This window comes from Ursus americanus, chromosome 23 (assembly GCF_024610735.1).
Source record: "Ursus americanus isolate L20-20 chromosome 23, mUrsAme1.1.p, whole genome shotgun sequence".
Lineage (NCBI taxonomy): Eukaryota > Metazoa > Chordata > Mammalia > Carnivora > Ursidae > Ursus > Ursus americanus.
In genome coordinates, this window is record NC_142149.1 from 11,803,818 (window position 1) to 11,823,098 (window position 19,281).

Consider the following 19,281-nt stretch of genomic DNA (forward strand, 5'->3'; position numbering starts at 1 on the left):
GAACACAAGCAGGGGGAGTGGGAGAGGAAGAAGCAGGCTCCCAGCAGAGGAGCCCGATGTGGGGCTCGATCCCAGGACTCCGGGATCACGCCCTGAGCCGAAGGCAGACGCCCAACGACTGAGCCACCCAGGCGCCCCTAGATTCTTGTTCTTAAAGATCTCCCCAAGCTGATATAGATTTCCTGTGCAGCGAAACCCAGGAGAGCCCCCTGCTGAGGTAAACACAGGAATGTAGGTGAGCACCAGCAGGGGGCGCTACCGGGAGAGGGGTGTTTTGTGGGGAAGATGCTCCTGTCCTGGAAACATTAAGGATGAGGGGCAAGAAGGGAAAGTAAACAAGAGGTTGCTGACCTGTTTCTCTTCTATTTCCTCCGAATTCTTGCTCCTCCCCTTTCTTTGTTCCTTCAACCTTCCCTGGGGGATGAGTAAGTCGGGGGGCTGGCTCTGCATTTCCCTCCGGCCACAGGCCCAGCCATCCCAAGGGAGGCAGGCGGTGAGACTGCCAGGCAGAAGAATACAGCTCCCCCGCTTTCCCCAAGAGAAAGAGCAAGCCCAGATTCACTCTTAGATGCTGGGATGTGCCCCGCTGTGAACACATGCCCTGGCCTGCAGACAGAAGAATCACACCCCAGTCCTACCGCTCACCCCACCCACGCCTCTTGTTTGGGTCCTAGGTTTGCTGTGATCCGCCACGAAGAAAGCAGCATGCTGTTGAGAGATAAAGTTTGCCAACCTGCGGTGGGGGGGGAGGGGGCAAAGAAAGTGTGAAGAGAGCACCATGATTTCAAAGAAGATCATCAAGATTAAAAAAAAAAAGAAATAACGTATCTATACACACATATATATTGTGTATATGGGTGTATATTTGTATGTAAATACGTATGTGTGTTTATAGTGTATGTATGTGCATATAGACATGCATAGATATATCTTTATATACTTATAGTGTGTGTGTAAAGAATATCCGAGACACATTCCAAAGTAACAAGGATGTGAACAAAATCCCATAAGCTGGCAGGCTCCACTGAGGCCTGACCTCACTCAAGACTTCCTTCCAAAGACTTTCCAGAGACTTTTGAGTCTTCAAAGTGCAGGAATGGGATTTAAACTTTGCCATGAGAATAAAGTCCTGCTATGTTAGGAAAATCCTAGACCCAACCCTGACTCATGACAGCCAGCGGCACCTCAGACCACTTCTTGCCATCTGGTCACCTCCTGAAACCTCAGCCACCGCCCCTCAGCCCACATGTCTGGATTACAGCAGTATTTCGGCCACTGATGATGGGACAGTTCAGGCCACTAGGTCTGACCAACACCCACGGGACCCTGGTCAGAAGATAGGACTATCAGAGCAGTCGTTCAAGGATGTTCCAGAGGCAGGTTTCATCTCAGGAGGCATATTTAGGAGAACATGTCACTTCTAACAAAGAGTTCCCCAGCTAAGAAGAAGTGAGAGTCCACCCAAGTTCAAGAACACATTCCACCAGATCCAACCGACAGAGCCAAAGGCCAAGCAGAGAGGTCCAACATCTGTGGCCTGGACAGTACACGCATCCGCCCAGTCTGGCTTCCCCAGCCTGTCCCCTCTATCCCCAGCCCTTCCCCCACACACGATCACAGGAGCAGCCATTTTATATCACATGCGATTGGTCAAAAGCAGGTGCCCTGGGCTGGGCTGGGCCAATCACAATACGTTCCTAAGAAATGTGAGGCTGACCGCCAAAAGAGAGCCAGGCTTTCTGGCAGCTGAGGTTGTATGGTAGGAGCCTGTGGGGTGGGGTGGGCTCCATGTGTTCCACCATATGGCAAAGTCCATGAGAGCAGAGGGGGACTGGTGGGGGCAAGACAGAAAACTGTAGGGAAGAGGGGCGCCTGGGTGGCTCAGTCGTTGAGCGTCTGCCTTGGGCTCAGCGCGTGATCCCAGGGTCCTGGGGTCAAGCCCCACATCAGGCTCCTATGCTGGGAGCCTGCTTCTTCCTCTCCCACTCCCCCTGCTTGTGTTCCCTCTCTCACTGGCTGTGCCTCTCTCTGTCAAATAAATAAAATCTTAAAAAAAAAAAAAAAAAAAGAAAGAAAACTGTAGGAAACAGATATCTCAATGATGTCTCAGTTCCTGGTCCCTGGTGGCCCTGAGACCCACCTGTTTCCCTGCCCCTCGTGCCACTTGTGATTCTACTGTTCTTTGGATGCCGTATTATTCATATTATTCCTTAGTATTCTTCCAGGAAATTCCCTCTTTTTGCTAAGCTCATTGGGCTTTAGTTACTTGAATTGCAGTAGTCCTAACTACTATAATTGCACAGGTGCTAAGTTGACTTTCAAAGAGCTTTACCAGGCTTCTACTTAAATGTATGGGGCAATGTATAAATTGTGGGCACATGGGTCCTGAACACCGAAGGTTAACCCTCTAAAATACGGATCAGGGTGAGGCATGAATCCCAAAGATAAAACTCAAGCACACATCCAAAGTCAAAAGATGATTTCACACAGAGTCAGAGTTAGAGGTAAACTTTTAAGGCCCCCTCATCCGTTCCCATCTGATACCTTTCGACTTCCCAAAGGACTTCAACCCATTTTCAGAGCATTATCAAAAGCTCTTTCTAGGTTGAACCAAAATCTGCTTTCTTATAACTTCCAACCACTGGTCTTAATTATATACCCTGGAGCTCTACAAAATAGATCAAAGTCTACTTCCAAATGATAGCACTTGAAATAGTTAACATCAAAATACTGTTATTCTTCTTCTTATTTATTGAGCAATTACTGCTTGCTAGCGCATGCTCATTGCTTTTAATTCTCCTTGCACGCTGAGAAGGTGATAGACTCACTTTACAAATAAGGATCCTGAGACCGAGCCCGTGTGGGATGGAGCTGAGGGTGAAGAGTGAAGGGAGACAGGTCATGAACTAGGAACTGGAGCCTCATATGCCAGTACCTTCCAGCAAGAAATTCCTAGGAACCAAGATTCTGAACCTGGCCTTCCACCTCATCCCGGAGTTCTGTATGTTGTGATGGGAGGATGGGACACACTTCACAGTGTGTTGGCTTGATTTATTATTTTGAATATCTCACCACATAGGCCTGTGGTAGGTGGGCTTCCATGTGTGCTCCTGCTCTGAGCTGGGCAAACGTTAGGGGCCAGCCTGGTGGGAATTCCAGGAGACACCCTGTCTTGGTGAATAGCAACTGAACATTCTCTTCTATCTCAACCCCTTACTGTTTACCCTTCAGAGTTCTCTTGCCTCAGGGTTCCTACAAGGGCAGGGGAGGTGGGACTTTGCCCTTTATGCACATTTCTTTCCCACTCCCACCAACTTCTGCTCCTCCACTCTTGGATGCCCTAAGCCAGTGTGCTTGAACTCCCAGGTCAACATGTGGGGAGCACATCAGTTTTCTACCACTCTATAACAAAGCGCCCCAAAACATACCGGCATAACACAACCACTATATTATCCTGACAGTTTAAATGGGCAGCCATTTGGGCACCGTCATGATAGATCGCTCTGTTCCAGAATGTCTGATACCTCAGAGAAGAAGCCTTGATGGGGTGGGGCAACCATCAGGGGCTGGAATCATCGGGAAGTACTGTCACTCACACATCTGATGGTTGATATCAGCTGTCAGCGGGGACCTCAGCTGGCTGTCGGCCTACACATGGCCTCTCTATGCAGTCTTTCCACATGGCTAGTTTGGGCTTTCTCACGGCATGGTGGCTGGATTTCAAGAGCCCAAAGACAGCAAGGTGGAAATGCATGCATTCTCGTGCTCTGACTTCCAAAGTCACGTGACACTACCTCTGCCATACTTGGATGAGGCAGTCACAAAGGTCCTCCCAGGTTTAAAGGAGAGTCTGTGGACCCCACCATGCAATGGGAGGATTGCCATAGTATATAAAGAACATGTGAGGGGTACCTGAGTGGTGCAGCTGGTTGAGCATCTGACTCTTGGTTCTGCTCAAGTCATGATTTCAGGGTCCTGGGATCAAGACCCATGGCTGGGTCTATACTCAGCAGAAAGTCTCTTGGACTGCTCTCTCCCTCTCCCTCTGTCCTTTCTGCTCATGCTCTCTCTCTCTCTTTCTCTCTCTCAAATAAATAAATAAATCTTTAAAAAGAAAGAACATGTGGGATGGGAGATATTGCTGTGGCCATTTTTGGAAAGATCAGTTTGCCACAGGGAGGAAAGGAAGGGGGAACAAAAGACCTCTGTATTGGATACTCTGTACCTAGAGCCATTGGCCTTACCAGGTGGGGGTCCCTATTCTGATTCTGCAGCTAAGAAGGCTAAGACCCAGGTAGGTTCAGGTACTTGCGCAAGGCCACGTAGAAAATGATGGTGTATACCAGGGGCTCTCACGCTTCAGTGAGTTCATTGTTGGACATCAATTCAGTAAATCTGGGAAGGGACCCCAGAATTCACATCTCTAACAAGCTCCTTGCTGGTGCCGCCGCTGCTGATCTAGTGAGTGTCCTCTGAGAGCTACAGGCACGTAGTTTTTGACTCCACCCCTGTGTAAACCCCATCGTACCGCAGGTTGTGGAGGGCAATGCTATGCCTCACCCAGGGCCAGAGAAACAGGATAAGGAACGGTAAGCATCATGTCTTTAATTCTTTTTTTTTTTAAAGATTTTATTTATTTATTTGATAGAGACAGCCAGCGAGAGAGGGAACACAAGCAGGGGGAGTGGGAGAGGAAGAAGCAGGCTCCTAGTGGAGGAGCCTGATGTGGGGCTCGATCCCGGAACGCCGGGATCACGCCCTGAGCCAAAGGCAGACGCTCAACGACTATGCCACCTAGGCGCCCCCATGTCTTTAATTCTAAGAGAGAACTTCAAGTTTGCATCAAGGTAAGATTTTCTTTCTCCCTCACCAACTTCTTTCTCCCTCTCTCCTCTCACTCCTGGAAGTCTTTAGTGGAGCAGTATGAATGAACAGAGTTTCTCAGCAAAATAACCTTCTCAAGGAGTGCTAGGAGATGCCACCAATACTAACACAAGAAAGCTGTATCTAATTTGGAGATGCTTCACTCTGAAAACCCAAAGACGTCCTCTTCCATTGATACTGAAGGCTGGAAGTAAGAGGTGTGTCTGGAACCCAAAGGACCCGACCCAGAGCCTCCTTCATGGAGTGGGACTTTATGAGGAGGCCAGAGAGGTCCAAAGAGAGCCGAGGAACCTGGCAGGAGGAGAAGATGGGCTAGTGAGTAGTCTTAAGGGCTTCTTACCCTGTATTTCTAGTTCTTGTGCATCTAAGAAGGCATTTTCCAGCCTGCCTGTGGTTGGGTGGGACCAGGTAGGTAGTTCTGGCCAATAAACCCAAGAAGAAGTGGAGTTGCTTCCATGCTGGAGCATTTAATTGCTAACGAGAGAGCTTTCGGAACTCTCTCTTCCCTCTGCTACCATGGCTGGTAATGTTTGTGACCGTGGCCGTTCTATCAGGCTGGCGGCAGAGATGGACCCATGATGCCGACCCACAATGGATGTGTGCAGTGAGTGAGCCAGAGACATTTGCTGAGATTTGAAGGGTTTTTGTTACCGCAGCAAGAACTAGCCTCTCCTGACTGATACAGGAGAAAAGACAGAGAGGGAACATACAAGCATCTCTCCAGGGAGCATTACGATAGGCCCAAACGAGACCGATTGGAAGAAATAAATAATATTTTTACCATCCTCTGGCTGTTGTAAAATTTGGACCTTATGGTAGATTCTTCTGTGTCTCTTCCAGATTTTGCAAGGTAATCAAAGGGAATTGGGGCTGTGTGGTCTCCGTCATCCCCCCCCCCCCCAAAACACAACTTTGATTTGACTTATTCCAGCAAGAGCTGTTCCATCTCACACAGATCTTGTCTGAAGGGTAACTTGGATACTGGCCTACAGCCAGATTCAAGACTCAGATTCTGAGCCTCCCTCCCCTCACTTACCCTGGGCTCTAGGTCTGCTCGGCAACATACTCTGTCTTCTACAGGTTGGCGAAGATGCCAAGGCTTTGTCCCCCTTCACCTGCTCCCCCAGTATCCTTTGGAAGATGCCCGGGGCTGCCAGCCAGCATGCACGGCATTCCTCAAAGTGTGCCCTGCCAGGCAGGATGAAGGGAAAGCTTTGTGCTGCTAGGTTCCCACCTCCCGGCACCCCACCAATGATCAAGGGGCCGGGTGCAGACCATCATCTCGCCTGATGGAAACAGAGGGCCTGAGTCCAGGCAGAAGCAGCTGAGATCCAAGCCTTGGGGGTAGGGGGCTGGTGCTAGCCTAAGCCCCTCCCCCACCGCCATCTGTTTCTCAAGGTTTTTCCCTCTATCTGATTTTTAAAAATAAGTTCAAGAGAAAAAACAAAGCAAATTAGTGAAAAACAACATGAGAGGCTGAAAAGATTTATATTTAGAATCTGATTTTTAAAAATATATTTTCACCATCTTCTGCTCTATGGTCCTATGTTTTTCATCAAACTTTGAAAAAGAAAACCAAAACAATTTTGGCATGCCCTTCGTGCATTTGGGGTCACTCTGGGAGTCTCTGTTTTGTCCCTCCATGCCTTCCTAACATCACCCCAAACCCCACCCCAGGCTCCATACAGAACTGAAACTTCCTATATGGACAGTAGGCCTTTTTGGTTTGGGAGCCACCCACTACCTTTGAGCATACTCCCTATACTTGGGTTATTTCCCCCTTCACGGCCTGCATTTCCCCAAGATAGGAGACCGACAACTGCTTTTCCATCCTTCCATGCGACAAGGTCATGGTCATGTGACTTGGGCTCAGCCAATCAGAAACACCTTCGTGGGTTATGGATCCAGGAATCAAACGGAGGCACCAAACTGCCAGGGGCAGAGGCTGTATGCAGGGGGGTCCTGGGCTCTGCCTGGCATTGTCCTAAGGAGTGACCAGATTGATAGACTAATTCCCTCAGACAAAAAAAAAAAAAATTAATTGAGCACCTGCTATATTTCAGGCAGGCCGTGCAAGAACCCTGCCCTCGTGGGGTTTACAGCACATTCGAGGAGATCGGCTTTAACCAGAAATCACACAAACTAATGTCATGTTGCAGTCGCAACAAGTGCTCCGAAGAAGAAAACAACAGAGTAAACAGGTGCTTTAAGCTTGGGATCGCTGGTCCCATGGGGAGGCAACAAAGGCTTACTGAGAAAGTGACCCTTGCAGAAACAATGCTACATGGTCCTAAGAAGGTTACATTTCCCAGCCTTTCTTGCATTGAGGTGGACCCACATGACTAGGTCTTGGCCAATGGAATAAAGGCAGAAATGAGGTAAGCCAAATATCTATGCACTCTCCTATATTCTCACTTTTCCATCTCCAGGATGGCAGAGGCCAACGATGGATCCCCGAGTGGCTGCTTCAAGGAGTCACCTGGAGAGCTGACAGAGTGGACTTTAGTGGTAGCAGGCAGGGGCGCCCGGGTGGCTCAGTTGGTTAAGTGGCTGCCTTCAGCTCAGCTCATGATCCCAAGGTCCCAGGATCGAGCCCTGCATCAGACTCCCTGCCCAGCTCCGGCTCCCTCTGCCCCTCCACTGGTGCTCTCACTTTCTCAAATAAACAAGTTAAAAATAATAATAATGGTAGTAGGAAACAGACCTTTGTTTCCTGGGCCATTGAGTTTCCAAAGGCTGTTTGTTACTACAATTTAGCCTGTCCTACTCTAAGTAATACACAGTTGGGCAGAGAGGTAAAGAATGAATTGGGGTTAAATATATAAAGAGAAAGGAGATGAAAACATTCTAGCCAGAGAGAACGGCCTTAGGCAAAGGCTTTTGGTGGGAGGGAGACAGCAAGAAGGAGGAACTGGGAAAGGCCAACGAGGGTGGGTGGAGGGAGAGACAGTGGGGTTCCAGATAAGGCCCTGGAAGTTGGCAGAGGGACGAGCCATCGGCCAAGTGAAAAAGTTATGTCTGCAAGAGTGGTGCGTGCTTACATTCCCACTGCCCAGATCCTCTGGCTGGGGTCCTGTCTGTTTGTTTTCAAGCCAGAGACCCTGAGTTCTTCACTGTTAGCCTTCCTTACTCCCAGATGCTGATGGCCTTGAGCAGAAGCTGTACTTTTCCATTCTACAGTAAGCTGCCCACATCAAAGCCCAAGAAGCCACAGGCATTTGGGGAGTCGTGGGTCAGATATTTAATTATTCTAATCTACAAGTCTCTTCTCCCCACACTGCCAAGAACACAAAGTTCCTTTTTGAAAAAATAGGGGAGTTCATTGGAAGGCTTGAATCTCATCCTTGATCACAAAGCTCTCAGACTCACCTCAAGACCTCCAAAGCTGGAGAACACACAGAAACCTCCCCTCACCCGCGGGAGTGGACCACGCAGGGGGCCTCCCACGTTTGCAGGCAAAGGACGCAGACAGTGGTGTTCATGGTTTTATTTATTTTTCAGAAAAGCCACCTTTAAAATAGAGAGATGAGAGTGGACGTATATTTCGAAACAACTTTTGTTGATCTGATTAAATCAGATAAAGAAATTACTATAAAAATATTGCCTCATTTACAAAGCTTAAGATATTTTTTTCCCTTTTGCTCTTTTTTTTTTTTATCTTTGAGAAAGATAATGAAAGAGGAAGCTTGAAGCCCCATTTCTATTGATGTTCGAACACACAACTGCTGGATTTAAGAACCAGAGGAGATCAAAGGGAATGGGTCCCATTTCGATAAAATTATAGCAGCTCTGGCAGAGGGTGTGGGGCTCATTTAGGAACTCGGGCGGCAAGGAGTTGTAAACCCACCTTCATGTGAGCCCAGGACAGATGGAAAAATGCCTGGGATTCCAGGGGATTAATCAGGAGTGTGGCTAATAACGTCATAGCCGCTGCCCACACCTTCGGCTAATGCTGATGCCTTTCCCCCAGCAACACCTTCAAGCTCCCAACACCTGTCCCGCCGAAGGAGACATGGAGGGTGCTGACTCTAGCCTAGTTCCAAAGGAGACTTGTCCTGTTCTGAAAATGTAACTGGCCTCAGGTCGTTACAACTGTTCTTATTGGATCTGGGGCGAGAGACCAAGAGAAACAACGAATTGGAAATACAGTGGCAGGTGAGGAACCCAAAACATTTCATATCAGCCTTGACTAAATTGCTTAGATTTATTTTCCCTGCACCCACCAGTCCAGGTGGGGGCTCCTTACCCGACCCCTGATTATCCAGTGATGAGGTTGTTGGACAGGTGTGGCAAAGCAGGTAGAAGTTTGGGGGGAAAACCCACCTGGGTGGTCCTTCTCAACACAGTCAATGGCCACATTTGCTGCCTGGTGCTGATGTTAAGAACTGATGATCTGGGGGCGCCTGGGTGGCTCAGTCGTTAAGTGTCTGCCTTAGGCTCAGGGCATGATCCCGGGGTCCTGGGATCGAGCCCCGCATCGGGCTCCTCTGCTGGGAGCCTGCTTCTTCCTCTCCCACTCCCCCTGCTTGTGTTCCCTCTCTCGCTGGCTGTCTCTCTCTCTGTCAAATAAATAAATAAAATCTTAAAAAAAAAAAAAAAAGAACTGATGATCTGGTTATTATAATAGTCCCACCCGGTGACAGATGGTAGCTACGCTTGTGGTGAGTGAGTTGTCGAGTCGTTATGTTCCACATCTGAAACTAATGTAACATTGTATATCAACTATATTTCATTTTTAAAAAATTAAGGAAGCCTGGGTGGCTCAGTCAGCTAAGTGTCTGCCTTCGGCCCAGGTCATGATCCCAGGGTCCTGGGATCGAGTCCAGCATCGGGCTCCTTGCTCAGTGGGGAGCCTGTTTCTCCCCCTGCCTGCTGCTCCCCCTGCTTGTGCTCTCTCTCTCTCTCTCTCTCTGATAAATAAATAAAATTTTTTAAAAATATAAATAAAGAATTGAAGGAAATCATGGGGAAAGAACTAAACAATAGTATGAAAATTACGCCTCTCCAAGTAGAAACAAAAAAGCGCCCCTGCTTGTTTGTATTAAATAGTAACATGGACATTTCAGGGTGCTGTCCTAATCCTTCACTCCGAAATCCCTGCCAATTTAAAGAGCAGGAAGTTAAAAAGCCTTGATAAGCATTTTCATCCTAACAAGTGATTGCAAATGAAAATAAACACTCATGGATACAACTTTTGACAATCAGTTGAAGTGGGATTCCACGCATACCAAATGATTTTAGTCTTGGCTTAATTCAAATGTAACCAGGAAGGTGAACTAACTTCGAAAAGACTGTAGAATTATATTTTAAAACCTACTTTATCCCTGTTTCTCCAGTGCCCCTTTAATGGAAGTAACAATAATATTGTTAATAGCTAGAACTTGCTTAGAGACTAGTAGGTCAGGCACCATATTATGGGCTTTCTATACAATGTGCCATTTAAGTCCTTCCGACCTTGGAGAAAAAAATAGCCTTCTCACCCTTGGTTGGTGAGACCTAGGTTGGTCTACCCACAGCTGAATGCAACAGTGATGAAAGCAGCATTTCTAAGTTAACAGGAAGTAATCGCCCAAATTTTAAACAAACAAACAAACAAACAAACAAACAAAAAAATAACTGTTATCCTTCCAGTGAGTACTTGTTTTTTGCATCTTGGAAAAGCATTCATAGAAAAACATTTTGTTATTTAGTGCACTCTATTAAAAACAGTAACATAGTTACCCTACATCATGTTCTCCCTCAGCGATAAGCACTGAGCTGAACATTTTACACACACCAGCTCCTCCAATCCTCACAAACAGCCCCATGAGGGATGTACTTCTGTCCCATCTTTCAAACGAGGAAACTGAGAATCAGAGATATGAAATAATTTGCGGAGTGCACGCAGCCTCTAAGTGAGAGCTGGGATTGGAACCCACGACGTTCCAGATCGCATTCCGTGTTCGATGCTGTGTTTCCTCTTTACTAGGACCGCAGCTATGACTCCCATGGTGACTCGCTTCTACCCCCGTTGGGTCCTCCTCCAGCCCGTCTTCTGCACAGCGCCAGCATCCAAGCATCCCACCAGAGACCCAAGAGTTTTTCTTATCTCCTCGGCATGTTGTCCTACACACCTTTAATCTGTCACCAAACCCTGGCTTCTCATTCCATTACCTCTCCAATGAGCGCCCCCTCTCCACTCCCTCCCCAGTACTTATATTTGGATCTTGTAATCACAGGCTACAAGAACGTAAAGACACAGCATTTGTCAATGAAAACCACTTGAAGCATAGCCAGAGGACGGCCACAAGCTGAAAATCCCCCATTACGGCAGGAGGAAGAAAAAAAAAAAACACCTAATAACTCCATTTTGAAAATGTTAAATCCCGCCCCCGCCCCCATGGCAACAGGCTCCTACATCTCTCTGGCAATGAAAATTGATACACCTGTTTTGGAAAATAATTTGGCCGTGGATATCAAGAACCATGAAAATGTTCGTCTCCTTTGCTCCAGGAATCCTCACTCCCAGAAATTTACTTTTGGGAAATAATTCAAAATAAGAAGAAGAAGGAGGAGGAGAAGGGGAGGAGGAGGGGGAGGGGGAAGGGGAGACGGAGAAGGAGAAAGAGAAGAAGAAGAAGAAGAAAAGAGCTGGTTGTATACAGATGTTTATGACCTCTTTGTAAAAACAAGAATCTAAAGGCAAAAGAAATGCCGGATGATTGTGGAAGAGTGAAGTAAGTTTCGGTGTCATTAACTCAGTGGTATAAGAGAGGCAAAAATAATAAATATGGTCACTAGGTAGAACCTTGGAAAAATATACAGGAAATAATGCTGAATGAAATATTTATGCTCCACAATTATGACTGCATAAAAACATATATTTTTATAGATAAAAAGTGGAGAAATGTAAATATTGCATACGATTGATTTGTGGGTTTATGGACGTGGCTTCTTTGATGTCTTGAGGGTTGGATGAAAATATTTGAGCCCTTTCAATGTGTCCTAATGAAGGCAGTGCCTGTGGCTGTGAGTGGGCGACCCCAACTCCAGACCTGTGGAGGGAGGGGCTTCCTGCCGATTTGCAGGATGGCACATAAGGGAGAGTCTCCGGGCTCCCCAGTCAGGGACGTGACCGCCCTACGTCAGTGACAGCTGGAAGAACCCTCAGAGGCCTCCCCATCCTGGAGACAGAATCAATTCCTTGTCCCTTTTTTGCAGGCAGCCCGAGGTCCTGGTCACTGAGAGCTAAGGCTAGAGTTTGTCCGAGGTCCAAACAGCAAGTCCAGGCTCACAGCCAAGGAGAGGAACACAGGTCAGGATCCTGGTGAGGGCAGGCAAAGAATTCAAGAGATTTCTCCCAACGATGGGTTTCAGACCTCAGAGGGCATTGAGCCTGCACTCACTGGCCTGCTTTTTGCCTGATCAAGGGGCAACTCCAATCTTGGGGTCCGGCCAGTCTAATCCTCAGCTGAGCCCACTCAGCTACCCACATGGCATGGCTCCTTCCTTCTCTTTTGCACGCTCCCTTCCTTTCATTCTGCTCTTTTCCCCTGCCGTGGCCCCAACCCTGTCATTGCCACCCAAGGGCATAGTTTGAACCCTCAGGGGGACCCAACAACTCACCCATGGTTGACTCACTAGGATGGGCCCCTGCAGATGGGCTGTTGGAGTTGTCGGTCTTGTCCCTACTGAGCAAATTCCAGGTGTGGGTGAGCCTCCCCACGAGGCCGTCCTGTGAGTAAACACCACGTCTTTGCAAACAGGTGCCCAACAATGCCTTGCATCTGGCTGCACACAGAAGGGACGGAGAACCGGGGCTTTGATCAAAACACAGTGCACGGGAAGCCAGCAGGAGCTCCGCTGCCCTCTCTACCATCTTGGACTTCTCTCCCAAGCAGCTGCCTTCGGATTTTTAAACAGCATTGCTCAGGGAACAGGGGGTTTTGCCAAGGCTGGCACTGGACTCAAAGGAGTTTGAAACTGGGTGGCTCAGAATCACAATGACGGCTCCTTTGCCTTTCCTCTCTTGGCAGGTGTCCTCGCGTCCACGAGAAGACGGACAAATCCCACCTACAGAGAAACTCACCCAGGAGAGGCCAGTTAATTAGCAAGAAGATGTTCTTATACACAACAGTTCCTTAAGAAATGCACTCATGACTTTCAAGCCCAAAGGTAAATCGAATTAGGCTAATCCAGGATAGACTAGTAAAACTCTGCTCGAGGAGAACAGAAATATTCTGTGTTTTTGCACATCACTTGGACGACAATAGACTCACCCAAGTTCCCCAGGGTTTTAGATACCGAGAAGCAGTTTTAAACACGGTGCTTGCACTCTTCAATTTCGCAGCAATCTGTTGTTATTGCCATTGTGGCTGCTGATTGCAGGCAGGGCGGCTCAACCCGGGCCCTGACATTTGCAGCGGCTCGTTCTCCGTGGTGGGGACCGTCCTGTGCGTCGTAGGGTGGCAAGCAGCCTCCCTGGCCTCAACCCACTCGCTAGAAGACAGCAGCAGCCCCACCTCAGCTGCGATAACCAGACACTGCCCAACGTCCGCTGGGGGGCCAACCGCCTGCCCGCTGTCTGGGAACCGCCGATTTAGGGAGGACAGATGGAGCAGGGGGCGTTTGCTCATTGGAAGTAAAATTCAACCCAGCTCCTGCATAAATGTTCACTTCGTCATAAAGGGGCATCTCTGTGGACAAGGTAGTGCTGTGCTTTCTGTTGGAACTTGAATAGAAAGATAAGGTTTCTAGAGCTAAGCTATCTAGAAAGGAGAATGTGCTAGAACAGATGGGCTGGTACTTTCGGTCACATGACACATTTGCAACGTCCCTGCACGCAGAACGGCCCTTGAGTGGACAGCGCAGGTGTTCTCGCAAACTTACACAGCAGATAAAGTAAGGGGAATTTTTCTTTTAAGAAAAAGAAAGAATCGGGATGCTTGGGGGGCTCAGTGGGTTGAGCATCTGCCTTCGGCTCAGGTCACAATCCCAGGGTCTTGGGATCAAGTCCTGCATTGGGTTCCTTGCTCAGCGGGGAGCCTGCTTCTCCCTCTCCCTCTGCCTCTCCCCCCTGCTCATTCTCTCTCTCTCTCTCTCTGGCAAATAAATAAATTTTAAAAAAAGGAAAAAAATCATCTTGTGGTGTCTTATAACGATCCCCCTTAGAACATTTCCAGTTGTGTTTGGTGTTATTAACTTGACAGGCTGTCTGGGCTGCGGAGAAGCTTAGGAGATTAGTCACAAATGAGGGACGCCTGGGTGGCTCCGTTGGTTAAGTGTCTGCCTTCGGCTCAGGTCATGATCCCAGGGTCTTGGAATCGAGCCCTGCGTCGGGCTCCCTGCTCAGCAGGGAACCTGCTTCTCCCTCTGCTTGCTGCTTCCCCTGCTTGCGCGCTCTCTCTCTGTGTCAAATAAATAAATAAAATCTTTAAAAAAAGAGAGAGAGATTAGTCACAAGTGAGGACAGCATTTCTGAAATTCTTATGTGTGTCAGTTTTGTGTAAAGTGATGGCTGTCTTCATTGCCGGACCTGTGGCTTTATCAGCTATACCTGTTAACGAAAGCGCGGTTCACACACACACACACAAAAGATCTGAATTCCTCTCCCCCGGGGAATCTGGAGTATGGACTGCAAGCTTGTATTTATCATTCCTGCAGGTGATGTCCTGTGTATTTAACAAATATATATAATGATCACCGTGGACCAGGTGCTGCCCTAAGTGGTTCATAAATATTAATTCATCCTGTACTCCTAACAATTCTATGAAGCAAATACTATCCTGGTCCCCGTTTCGTAAGTGGGAACACAGATGCACAGAGAAGTTCAGCCATGTGCCCAAGGACAGACAGCTGGTAAGGGCGGAGCCACAGTGTCACGTTACTTTGGGGAATTTTTAAAAAGCAGATGCAAAGCTGGAATTGGGCGTCTTGTCCCATTTCTGTCACTTTCGATTTGCCCTTACGTAGATGGCGTAGCTTTGCTGGGCCCAGTTTCCCCAGCTATAAAGGGCTGGAGTGAGAGAGCATTTCCCGAATTGTGGTATCATTACTGGTGGAATAAGAGATTATTTGGGGGTAATATAGGGATAGAGGTTGTTTTCATAGTTGTGTATTTTCATGGATATTAAATATACATATATTCTCTTTCTTTTTCTTTTCATCTCCACATATATACACAAAATGTCCCAAACCTGTGATCACAAGGACCTTCTTGCTCGGGATGAGACCACAGCGGGTGGTAACGTTGTAGTTTGGAACCCAGGTTCAGGAAGCAGAATCAGAAAGCTGACAAGGTAGGCGCTTGAGAGTGACAGGTCCCCACCCTGCCAACATCAACATGGTTGGGTGAGGATGACTCCATTCCCCCACACGTAGGTGGATTTCTGACCCTGGCCTGGCCATGCTGATTGCCCTGGAGATGAGCGTGTGGTCCAAGAACGCTAGTGAGGCCTCCCGGGGCTTTTGCTGGTGCAACGGGGTACATCAGGCATAGCCTGGAGCATCTTGTCACCACTTAGAAGTGATAGAGAAAGGCCAGAGACACCAGGGCCGGGAGAGGAAGACAGAGGGCCCCCAGGGCACCATCTGAGCCTCAGAGCCAGCTGGGTAGATGCCAGACCTACCCCTGGACCTTTTCTTTATGTAAGACACACATCTTTCTCTAATTTGACTTGGGTTTCTATTCCTTGCAGAGTCTCGATGATGACAGGTAGGAAGGTGGTTTGGGAACTTGGGGACCAGCCGCTGTTTCCTAGTACCAGTGGTGACAGCATCATCGAAAAAGCCATAGCAACTTTGGTGGGGAGTCACATCCACTCCTCTGCTGGAAATGACAGCTGTGTGTCTCCCTAGGTGTCAGGTAGCATGCGGGAGAGAAGAGAAGCAAACTTCAGGGTTGACCTCCATCTGTCAATGGGAATCATACCATCTCCAGGGTAGGGTCATCCCAGGGCTAAACAGCACGCCATAGGCACCCTGTCTAATGAAGTGTCCTGACCCAGCACGTGGTCGTGATCACCGAATTGTGCTGATGTTTTATAGAAATGATTGTACTGAATGTGATCCTCACAACAATTCCACACTTTAAAACCATCAACACCTATTTCACTCCAGAGACACCGGGAGGCGGAGAGTTGAGGTGACTTGTCCACTGTCCTTCAAGCCAGGTCTGACTCACCCAACCCAAGTCCCGTGTGCCTTGAAGTAACATTCCAAGGTCCCGAGCATGATCCCAAGGAGCCAATCATCAGAGGCAAAGGGGCGTGAAGACCACCGGCGGTGGCGAGAAGAACTTAGACAAGATAGCAAAGCAAATTCCCCCAAGAGCTCTTCTTGCATCCTGCCCACCTTGGAAAGTTCCTTGGAAAATCCTGGGGCTAAGGCTTGGAGGAAAATCAGCCTCATGGAACAAAGGTATAGAATAATCCAGCAAAGCACCCGGTCCCGATGCATCAAGAGGAGCTGACATTAATACACGACCACGGATCCCAGATGTTGTTATGGTTGGATTACATGGACTTGGAAAGTTCCGGCATGAAATGCCTGAATGATAACAATAGAAAACAGATCAAAAGCCCAAAGAAAGAAATGAGGAGAAATGAAAAACAGAAGGAACTGCAGGGGAAGATGAAAGCGGAGAATTTCAATTTGACACCAAAGCGGAGCCAGTGTTTAAGGTTTGGCTGGCAGTTGACCCATATCCAGAAGAGATTTTTGCAGTGTTATTGGAGGTATGAAATTACCATCTTTGAGTGCTTTTCTAGACTTCTGGGACCCCAGGGTCAAAAGCGTTCCCCAACGGTCTCCTAAGCTCACCCCCGTCTTTAAATAATCTCGGAGGCGATCAGTGTTTGAATCCACACAGACCCTGTCAGGACGAGCTCCTCTGTAAAGACTGGGGGGTCCAGCAAGGTAGAAGACGGATAGAAGACACAGTCCCCCTGGCCAGGCTCGTAAGTCTCCTCGCACCATGGATCAGAACACTCTCAGCCTCTCAGTTCAGATAACAGAGAACCCAATTCACACTGACTTTAGCCAAAGAGGAAATGTATCGACTCCGATAACGGAAAAGTTGGAAGATGCCCCAGCTTCAGTGGGGTTTGATGCAGGAGCTTCAAAGATGTGACCAGGAGTCAGGCTCTCTGTGCCACTCCATCTTTGCTTTATCCTCAAACTTCATGTAGAGACACGATGGCAAATTTCAAGTGTGTATCCTCCCAGGTTTGAGCCCAACAAACCTCCTTCCCAGAAAGTCCCAGCAAAAGACTCATCAAGCCCCACTGGCCCTAATCAGGCCGTAAGCCCCTCCCCGGAGCGAGAGGACTGTGATGCCCTGAGTCACATGCCTGTACTTAGAACAGGTAGTGAAGTCAACTCTATCCCTAGATTGACAACCGAGATGAGTGTTTCTCCTGAAAAAGTGGGGTCCCATCATTAGGTCAAGGTAAAAGAATGCTGAAAATCAAAACCAAGTGATGTCCACTATTCCACATCCCAGCCCTGTCCCCTGGATAGGACTCCCCTTTTCCATGTTCTCCCGTCACGACAGAATAGGAAGTAACAGCATTATTACCTGGTGCAAAATATCCATGTCATAGATCATCCGGGTAAGAACCATCTACAGACTCCTATCTTGACTCTGCGGTGTCCTAGGCCCCGGGGGACACAAAGGGAATCCAGGACCTAGTTCTTATCATGTAGAAACCCACACTCTAATAAGGTTTAGGAGAACACTGGCCTGAAGGGAGAAGTATTAAAATAAATAAATTTTTATTACACTTCTCATGAAACATCTTGGTTCTTCAGTTCGTTCTCTTGGAAAGAGACCTGCCCTGCCCCCCATTCCATACCCAAATTTTAACTAGTGACTTGACAGTTAGCAACACACATTTTACCTTCGGTTTTATATCTGAGACGCCCAATATCTTGAGGAGCTATTCTTATGTGACATTTTATGGGTTAAAGGGAAAAGCTCAGAGAGCGTGGGTGACTTGCATGGGGACGCAGAGCTAACAGGTGATGAGATTCAAACATCGAGCCTGCTCCCCCACCCCCACCCCAAGCCCCATGAATCTGCCAGAAAGATGTCACACACTTTGTTGCTCATGCTGGATACAAAGGAGGTCAGAGATGCAACAAGAGGTTGTCCCAAAACAGAAGAGCCAGAGGCCATATAAGGCCCACATTGTTATCTTTGGTCCTGTACTACTCAAGCCACGCGTATGCAATTGCAAGCCTTCCTGCAACTGAATTCATTCAGTCAACAGCATTTGTTTGTGTTTTGTTTGTTTGGCCTGTTACTAGATGCCAGGCACAGGCTAAACCCTGGGATTAGTGGGACAAAATGAGTCCCTGCCTTCCAGGAACACGCATTCTGGGAAGACAGGAGAGAGTGAGTGTTGGCAAAGCCACGTGATGAATGCATAGTCAACTCGGGGAGCCAAGAGAAGAACACCTGCGAGGATTTTCAGGAAGAGGAGGCCCAGGAGAGAACAGGTGGGATCAGTCAGGTGTCAGGGTTGGGAAGAAAGAATGTTGGCCTGGACCAGAAGCAGAGAGCAAGGAAGGGAGTCAGGGAGGCAAGGCTGGTGATTCTGGACAGACCAACAGGATACCAAGGAGACTGAAGTGGCCCCAGACTTCAGTCGCCTCTGGCTGCTGGACCATAGATGGGCTGGCTGTGGGGAAGTCTGCAGGCAGAGAGAACTGATGGAAAGCGGTGGAGCCATCCGGGGAGGATGGAGGACTCTGGTGCTAAATTTAGCAGTATGGTGGAGATGGCGGAGAGAGGCTCAGGTGGGATGGGGATTGGGGCACTAGGCGCATGGCCATGAGAGGTGCCGGAGGTGCAGTGGCAGAAGTGGAACGGTCCTAGCGTAAGTACCTGGGCCTGGAGAGGGCTGTGGGGCACATAGGAGGAGCAAGCTGAGATGTCTGAGCTGTGTGGAGACTGCATTGTTTGGGGAATGCAGCGGGAGTCCCTGGGGCTGCAGGAGTTGGGGGGAGGGGTGCTTCAAGGCCGCTATGTGCTGGAAAGAGAGACAGGACTCATCCCGGGATTTCCCTGGACATGCTTTGCATCCGGGGGCATCACAGCAGCTCTAGAATTGGATGTGTTACTTGGGAAGAGCTTATCAAATGAAAAACAGACCAAGTAGAAAGTCCCAGAAGACAACGCTTAAGGGGTACCAAGAAAACCGGGAGAGGTGGGTGTCCTGGGAACCAAGGGAAGGGAGAGTTTTTAAGGAGAGATCAAGGCTCAAAGGTGCCTGGGAGATCTGCAGAGATAAGGGCAAACTGGGGCTGATGGGACCTCAGAACAAAGAAGTCTTTGGCCTCCATGAGGGAAAGGGTAGGACCAACAGCCAGCGCTCAGTTGATGAAGAGGTGAATGGGAGGGGACGACATAGCAAT